This window comes from Hyperolius riggenbachi, chromosome 9 (assembly GCF_040937935.1).
Source record: "Hyperolius riggenbachi isolate aHypRig1 chromosome 9, aHypRig1.pri, whole genome shotgun sequence".
Lineage (NCBI taxonomy): Eukaryota > Metazoa > Chordata > Amphibia > Anura > Hyperoliidae > Hyperolius > Hyperolius riggenbachi.
In genome coordinates, this window is record NC_090654.1 from 144,510,480 (window position 1) to 144,520,551 (window position 10,072).

The window sequence follows — 10,072 nt, forward strand, 5'->3', positions numbered from 1 at the left end:
CACGGCGGCTGCAGTAGAGCGAGAGAGCGGTTCCCATAGCAACCGCCGCTACAGGAAGCCGCACTCTCTGCTGCTTTCTGTCTGATCACAGCAGCCGCCGTGAAGAGTGCTGCTGTCCTACGGAGCCGGAGAGGGGGGGAATAGAAGAAGCGGCGCTGGCTAAGGTAAAAGCAGCGGGGGAGAGGGGAGGCGGGGGGCACTATACTAGCTATACTGGGCACTACCTAGCGATACCGGGGCACTATACTAGCGATACTGGGGCACTATACTAGCGATACTGGGGCACTATACTAGCTATACTGGGCACTATACTAGCTATACTGGGGCACTATACTAGCTATACTGGGGCACTATACTAGCTATACTGGGGCACTTTACTAGCGATACTGGGCACTATAATAGCGATACTGGGCACTATAATAGCGATACTGGGCACTATACTGGGACACACTAGGGGAATAAGGCGGCCAGCATTTCCTACATCCGGCTTATATGGGGTCAATCATTTTTTACTGTTTTTTTAGGTAAAAGTGGGGGGGGTCGGCTTATATGTGGGTCGGCTTATATGCGAGTATATACGGTATTTATTTCCAATTTTGTATTAATGGTTGGCACAGGAAAAATGTTATGTATTTGGGTTTCGGAAGACTAAAAATGTAAAGCAAGTTTTAGAAAATTAGACTCCCCCCCCCCCCAACGTATTTGACAAGGGGTATAATTAGGGATTTGACTCTCTTGTCTTTTCTCAATTTTAATTCTTTGAAAGCACATAATGCACACATGCTGTTTGGTGACCAAAAAATAATTCATAAAATTTACTTCTCAACCTCTCCCATGCATGTGAAACCAAATACTAATGCCATGGTCACACTGCTAGAGAACTGGGGGCCCCAGAATCAACTTCAAACTTAAATTCTCAACTTAACTCAACTTAAAATACAAAGCAGAATTTTTAGTATCATACTTCATTTATAGCGGTGCAAAAGGACCAAGATCCCTGAATTCCCAAAAAAATGACGCCATCTAGACAAACCCCCCCCCCCCCAAAAAAAAAACCTATTCAAAAATGTGTATAATTAGAGATTTGACCCTCTAGTCTTTTCTCAATTTGGATTGGAAAAATTGGGTAAAATGTAACATTTTATTTTTGGAGGGCAGACATGCTAATCTGAAAGCACATCATTTACACATGCTATTTTGAGGCCACAAACTACACCCTAAAACATATTCCTCAACTTCTGTGAATGGGGACACCAATACCTCAGTCCCATTGTTAGAGAACTGTGGAACCCTCAATCAATTGAGTGCATTTCCAAGGACTGAATATCCGAAGCAGAATTTTTGCACTATACTTCATTTATAGTGGTGCAGAGACCTCTGGATATCCCCAAAATGACCCCATCTACAAAACTAGACCCCCAAATGTATTTGGCAAGGGGTTTAAATTAAAGGATAACTCTGCACAAATATAAATTTAAAAACAGGGGGAGCAGGCATTTGTAGTGGGCTCTCCTCATGCCCATTTTCTCCGTTCCCCTCCATCCCCCTTCGTTACTGTATACCGGCCAAACTCACTTCCTGGTTGGGAGGATCGGTGAGGACTGCGCAGGCGCTGCCCGGCGATGCTCGTCCTTTATCCTGTGGCCGGGAGCACTCTGCGCCTGCGCGCTATGTCACAACTACACCACGGATGCACAATCAAGGACGCGCATCCAGGGCCGGCTTTGTACTTTTTACCGCCCATGGCCAACAATCAAGAGACCCCACCCCGAAAAATGTTTTTTTTTACCCTAATGGCATGATTGATGACAGGGATTAGATTGTAAGTCAATAGATTGTATTTTTTTCACTAATTATGTATCTTGTATATTAGTGTACATTATTGTCTGTATTATGTACCCCATGTTTGTTTCTTACTTTGTACAGCGCCACGGAATATGTTGGCACTTTATAAATCAATAATAATAATAATTACTCTCCGCCTGCCTGCATACACTTTACTGCCCCTCAGCTGCCCCAAACAATGCTGGATTTCTGGCGCCCTCGGCCATGGGGCGCGTTTATGAATGAAGGATGGATCCCAGACCCAGCAGCAGATAAGCGACATGTGTGGAGAGGTTATAGTGCACTGGGCAACAGTGGGGGAGGGGCACACTGACCATTGGGGGAGCATTGGGGCAGCGAGGCAGCAGATGTAGTGTCACAAGGCCGATTCCGGATCGATATCAGCATGAAATTAATCAGGAATCGGCCTGTAGTGTATGGGCAGGCAACAGATTTCTCTCTGATCAAATGACTGTGCAAGAGCTGCCTGGTGACACAAGCAGGGCCTGATTTCTTGAAACAAGCAGGGCCTGATTTCCAGAAATCAGGCCCTGCTTGTGTCACCAGGCAGCTCCTGCACAGACATTTGATCAGAGAGAAATCTGTTGCCTGCCCATACACTACAGGCTGATTCCCGATTAATTTCATGCTGATATCGATCCGGAATCGGCCTTGTGACACTACATCTGCTGCCTCGCTGCCCCAATGCTCCCCCTGCCCCAATGGTCAGTGTGCCCCTCCCCCACTGTTGCCCAGTGCACTATAACCTCTCCACACATGCTGCTTATCTGCTGCTGGGTCTGGGATCCATCCTTCATTCATAAACGCGCCTTATGTGGTTGCTGGCATGCAGGTGGGCACGTGTGTCACATCACACGCACGCCCTCGTTACCCCGGCAACCATGTGGGCTACATGCATGGACAAAGGGCAAATCCCCTAGCAAGCAGTAGATGTGGACAGGTAATGTGTAGGGCAGCGGGGGAGGGGCACATTGAGCATTGGTGGGACAGCAACAGTTTCATCGCTCGTCCCGATATCATGGCCGGATTTGTAGGAAGGCCGGTTCCTAGGGCGCCTGAATGCAAAAGGGTGACTGTAGGTTTAGAGCCATACACACCATTCTGCCCTGATAGTGATCTATAGGTCGGCTTTGTCTATCTGCAGCCACACGCTTCGCCATGCACACTGTAGCCTGTGCAGGCAGTGCAGCGAGCGGCTAAACATAGCGGAACAGAGAGGGAGCTGTTAGGACCAGCAGTCAGTGGCCGCACACTCATTGCAGCCTGCTCTGCTGTTATTGTTTACAGCTCCACCCTCCTGTGCAAACTTCTCCTGATCAGAATGTTGCTGAAGCCACCTGAGCGGCTAGCACAAGCAGTAAAGCCAATCCTCAACCTTCCCCTCTCCACAAGATACACAGTGACAGCTTGTAATAATTTGCAGCCTTCATAACCTGTGCTGCAGATCTCTCCCATCTCTAGTGTGCTTTTTAGCACACAACAGCCTGTCTTTATCAGCTAAGATTGTGATGAGGTCAGCAGTCTGGTAGCTGCCGAGACAATCTGATGGGGCTGACACTGATCGAGGCAGCATGGGGGAGGGAGAGACCTCAGCTGTTGGCAAAATAGAGAGACAGCCACTCACACACTCTCACTCTCTCTTACACACTCTCTCTCTTACACACACACTCACTCTCTCTCTCTCACACACACATACTCACACTCACGCACACACTCTCTCTCACACTCACATTATCTCTCTTACTCACACTATTTCACTCAATCTCTCTCACACACACTAACTCACACACTCTCTCACACACACACCTACTCTCTCTTGCACACACTCTCTCTCTCTCTCTCTTACACTCACACTCTCACTCAGTCTCACACACACATACTCACACTCACTCACACACTCTCTCACACACACTCACTCACACTGTCTCTTACACTCACACTCTCTCACTCAGTCTCTCTCTCACACACATACTCACACTCACTCACACACTCTCTCTTATACACACACTCACTCACACTCTCTCTCTTACACTCACTCTCACTCAGTCTCTCTCTCACACACACATACTCACAAACACTCTCTCTCAAACACACACACTCACTCTCTCACTTACACACACACTCACACTCTCACTCAGTCTCTCTCACACACACACTCACACACTCACTTTCTCTCTCACACACACACTCACTCTCTCATACACACACTCACACTCTCTCACACACACACTCACACCCCCCCCCCCCCCCCATACGCTGGATAGTACTGAGATTTCCCGCATTTTTTTACACCCACCATTACAGCACCCAGTCCCTCTCTGCACGAATTAGCTTCTTTGTTGTGTAAGTGCGACCCTGCCCAAGCATAGTGAACATGCGCGATTAACCACTTAGCAACTTCTGCCACGCTTTGTTTATAAACACCTGCAAACATGTAAATACTTGATTCTTTTTTCTATTTTTAGAAAACAGTAAAGCACCATCTTGTGGCCAAAAACTAAAACTACTTCCAAATACACCATTATACACTTACCATAGAAAAATGTAATGAATTTTCATTATTTTTTTTAACTCCTTCACCCCTAACTCAAATTAAATTATTATGGCCATACATTGTACTAGGGACACAATTTAAACATTGTAATAACTGAGCCAAATGGGCAAATAAAATGTGTCTGTTTCATCTACAATAGCACATTTTATTTTGAAACTATAATGGCAGCAGTCTGAGAAATGGTGATTTTTTTATAATTTTTTTCTTCTTCTTCCCTGTTACATGCATATAAAATAATAGAATTCTTAGCATAAACTACTGCACAAAGAAAGCCTAGTTTGTCCCGCACAAAATAATATATAGATCATTTCAGTGTGATAATTAGCGATAAAGTTATTACTGAATGAATGGGTAGAGCTTTTGAAGGGGAAAAAACATGTGGTAGAGAAGTGGTTAAGGACCATGCATGCCTGGTGAGCGTGCTTTCATCCTATTGCGCATGCAGGGACCTTACTTGTGCATGCCCAATATGGACACCCTCGTCCATGGCAACACTTACCGTATTTGTGTAACGATTGTGGAACTTTCCCTGTGATCAGCGCACAACGCGTGCGCTGACACGGCGGAAATCCTCCACAAGCGCATAATTTGCAGGAACCCAGCAAAAGGTGCTACGCACCCGTAGAGGGAAAATTCCTGTCGGCAGATGGCGCTGGGGAGTGCAGAGGAACCAATCCTCTGTACCTCCACAAATGCCAGACAGGAATTGTACAAAACGCAAAACGCAATCGCAAGAGAGGCGATTGCGAATGAGAATGAGCAAAGGGACAGGTTGTATGTGTGTGTGCCAATCCAGTCGTCACCCCGCAACCGCACACACACAACAGCAGATATGAAATAGGAACGCGATCGCGAGAGGTGCGATCGCCAGACGAGACACAAGGCAGATCAGAACAGAATACGAGGTTAGCAAAGGCACAGCAAATAATACAATGAGGAGATACGGAAAATAACAAATGCTAGCTAACCGCGAACACCGCACTCATTCGCAACAGTGCACGCGGTTATGCGTGGTCTCCACGTGATAAGCACAATAGAGACAAGCACGCCTAACTAACCATTAACAGACAAACATGAAACAGAGGACGCGAGCGCTTGCTTAACGGTTACCTCACCGAGCCTCCAGCAAGCGTAGCAGACAGACACACGAAAACGGGGACAAGCGAGAGATAGGATCCACAGCACTAGCGAAAAGTGGCTAGCGCGATCCAAGTACAGAGTAGCAGAACAGAAGGATCCCCAGCGCTAGCGAAAAGTGGCTAGCGCGATCCCAGAAGACAGAACAGAAGGATCCCCAGCGCTAGCGAAAAGTAGCTAGCGCGATCCCAGGAGACAGAACAGAAGGATCCCCAGCGCTAGCGAAAAGTAGCTAGCGCGATCCCAGGAGACAGAACAGAAGGATCCCCAGCGCTAGCGAAAAGTAGCTAGCGCGATCCCAGGAGACAGAACAGAAGAGATAGCTGGTAGCAACCGCTGCACCAGCTATACTCCAAGAACAGAGATCAGAACCACTTCCTGTCGACCACCGTAGGGACTGGACAATGGCAACAGGCAAGACAAGACAGAACAGGCAATACAGATAATACAATCCTAACTGCACTAGGGAAATCTGCCTAGCGCAGATTCAGGAATTACTCTAAGCTGATGTTCAAACAGAGAGCAAGGCTGACACCCCACCAGGAGTGTTACATAGGACGAAATCCTTATGAACAGCGAAGCATTGTGGGAAAGACATAGTACTTATAGTACACGCCTCCAATGAATGTGGCCAGGCAATTTGCATGACAACGTATGCAAATTCCTCTGCAAGCACAAGCTGCAAAACTGACAGAAGCTCTTCTTTCCAGAGTCCTGCAGCATGCAAATCAAAACAATGGTCAAAAGGCTGGCTGCCTGCACAGGCAGCTGAGCAAATCATCACAATTTGTTAATCATAACATTTTTACCATTGGGAATTTTAGTTCCTAATGCACTTTTTGTAGAATACATTCTCCCAAAGTAAAACAGAATGCCCCTGAGAGGCTGTGGAAGTAACATTCTAATGTGGGCAGTATGGTGATTGAGTGGTTACCACTCTCACCTTGCAGCACCAGGTTCATAGCTCAAATTCAAGCCAGATCACTATTTGCCTGGAGTTTGTACATTCTCCCCTTGTCTGTGTGGGTTTATTCTGGGCATTCTATCCCCCCCCCCCCCCCCACATTCCAAATGCATACAGATAACTTAATTGGCTTCCCGTTAAAAAAAAATGGCCCTAGACTGCAATTGTGTGCTCCTCTGTGGAAAATGTGGTATATGAATACTAAATTGTAATAATGCTTTCCACAGGAGCACTAGAGGAAATGGCACCCTTTAGTATTTGCTGTGCTGCCCGGACAGCAACACAGCACTTTTTACTTTCCACTCTGCATAATGCACATGCAGCAGTTACTAACATGCAATATGAGTTGCATGTTTGTGAAGAACAGAGCTGGCTGCAGTGGATCTTATACTCTGGAGTACATAGTGGGCTATGCTGCTGTATAGGCGGTGTAGCTTATAGTAAAGGGTACCACTTCCTCTAGTGCCTCCGTGAGAGGTATGGAAGTCATTGGAATGATCCAACTTTACTTGTGCAGCCACAATGGGGGCATTCAATTTAATTCAGAAAATTACTGGTTTTAATGTGGAAGAATGTTTGCGTTTGAAGGGAGTAGTTGGTAAAGATGTTATTCATTTGATTGGGGGGGGGGGGGGCAGTTGGTGACATTGAGCCTTGGGCGTAGAATACTACAAATCTGGCCCTGCCCGATATCGTTCACCTTTAACGTCGCGCACCCAACAGACCACAAAGGCCCAACATCTTGCAGCATGTCCGACTGATTTATGTGACCAATTTACAAATTGGTCGCATCATCGATCCGGCATGCACTTGACGCACCAACTTTCATCCGATTTGATTATAATAATCAAATCGGATGGTCGATCGGCCGCCAAGTCGCCTGATGTATGGCCTGACTTATTGTATTTCATTTTTTTTTTTTAAGCGGACCTGAACTCACAACTTCCTCTCTGCTCTTAAAGATAAGCAACAGCATAATAACCTTAAAGCTATGTACCTACGTCGCGATTTTCCCGACGACCAACGATTTTTTGAGCGCCAAGTGATCGCTTCCATGATATCGCAACGTGGAGACAGGCACATGACCACGTGAACTTCACTTAGCGTCGTGCTGAAATAATGACCATCATGGCGATTCAGATCGCTAAGATCCTCGACGACCCCCGAGTACTGTGATCACTTGAAGTCTTGTTCACTACTCTGTAGCATAGCGTGACGTCGTGCACACCCGCCAGCAGGAAGAGGCGTCGCTGACGACCGTCATCAAGGTGACGTCACAGGACCTGTTGGTCGGTGAGTACCCACATTTCTTTGTTACAGCTGATGCAAATCCTGCAATAAATCTGCTTTGTTTCTACTTCCTGTTTTCATGGAAGCAAACATATTGTTAACAGCCTGTGCTTTCAAATGAGCTTTTCTGCCATGGCAGTCAGGTGACACGGGAGAGATCAAATTACAACTTGTGATTAGACACAAATGAGGGAGAATTAAACAGGCTGAACTCTAAATACATACAGGGTGCATTTCTTTTCTTTTTTGTTTTTTTAACAAATCAATTTTTATTGATTTTAAACAAAAACAAGTACAAACAAGTACATCATGTGCTTAAAGAAAGTAATACAGCAAAGTCATCACTGATACAGCTTATAAATGATTAAAGAAAATAAGTCATCATGAAATAACATATTGAATATAAATTGTAAAAATTGTTCTGAAGGTTTACCCAATATGTATATGACCAGCCAAAACAGGAAAGCATCAGGGCCCTTTTACACTTAATCAATTGGTATGCGTTAGTATGCGTTAGTGCGCGTTGGTACGCGTTTTTTCCATAGCAGTGCATTTGGAAGAATATTTCAGTTAAAACGCGTTAAGTGTAAAAGGTGCCATAGGAAAACATGGGCATTACTTTGAAAATAGTTTTCTTTCCGTTTTATCTGAGAGCAACTGATTAAAGGGGCAGTATTGCGAAAATAGTCCTTTTTACTTCATTACATATAAGTTATGTACAAATGGAGTAATACTTTAAACACGTTTAGTGGCTGAACAAATGTAATTAGTACACTGGCATTACCTATTTGAAGCAAGAGAGCCACGTCAGAAGAAACATTTACTGACGCCGATTTAGACAATACCATTATGCTGTAGGAGGCAGCTAAATCAGCTGTTTGGGGTGGCATTATATTTCCCCCTTGAGAGGTTAGTAATAGGATCCTCCACCTTGTAACTGCACTCTCGTGCAGATCCCCCAGCTCATGTGAGCCGCGTGAGGTCACCGCACTTCACAGATCTTAATGCTGCCTGCCGAGGCCCCTTCACCGCTGCTGGCAAGGACACGGACACCTATTGCTGTCCGTTGCTGTGGTTACCAGCTTTCAGCTCTGCGCAGCATTGTGGCAGCAGCACGGAGCAGCCAGGAGTTGTAGCTGTGTCCTGCTAGCATCTAACATTACGATTAAAGTTGTTGTTTTATTCAGGAGGCAAGCATTCTTAGAAGGTAACTCTTTCCTTCTAAGAATGCTTGCCTCCTGAATAAAACAACAACTTTAATCGTAATGTTAGATGCTAGCAGGACACAGCTACAACTCCTGGCTGCTCCGTGCTGCTGCCACAATGCTGCGCAGAGCTGAAAGCTGGTAACCACAGCAACGGACAGCAATAGGTGTCCTTGCCAGCAGCGGTGAAGGGGCCTCGGCAGGTAGCATTAGGATCTGTGAAGTGCGGTGACGTCCCGCGGCTCACATGAGCTGGGGGAGCTGCACTAGAGTGCAGTTACAAGGTGGAGGATCCTATTTCTAACGTCTCAAGGGGGAAATATAATGCCACCCCAAACAGCTGATTTAGCTGCCTCCTACAGCATAATGGTATTGTCTAAATCAGCGTCAGTAAATGTTTCTTCTGACGTGGCTCCCTTGCTTCAAATAGGTAATGCCAGTGTACTAATTACATTTGTTCAGCCACTAAACGTGTTTAAAGTATTACTCCACTTGTACATAACTTATATGTAATGAAGTAAAAAGGACTATTTTCGCAATACTGCTCCAAAGGGCCCTTAGGCAAATAACAGAAGATTTTAGTTAGGTATTGCTTACATTCTTGCAACCTCAGCTGTTCCTAAGCCATATCAATGATTTGGAAGGAAATAGAGCGAAAGGAAAAGAAAAAAAAGTAGTGAAGAAGAGAAGAAGGTAAAGAGAAAGTCTCCGATGCACACCTACTTGCAGCTTTCCTAAGCCATATCAATGATTTGGAAGGAAAAAGAGCGAAAGGATAAAGGAAAAGAAAGCAAGTAGTGAAGAAGGTAAAGAGAAAGTCTCTGATGCACACCTCCTTGCAGCAGAATTACTTAAAGGGAACCTGAAGCGAGTAAAATTATTTAAAATAAACACATTATGTAGCTGCAAATGAATATTACATACTTACCTTGCCATCAGTTCCTCTCAGAAGCTCACCATTTTCTTACAGTAAGCCCTTCCAATTCTGACAATATTTTGTCAGAACTGAAATATACCAGTTGCTGTAAGTTATATATCAGCAACTGTCAGTTACAACTGAATGTGCAAGGTAATGTC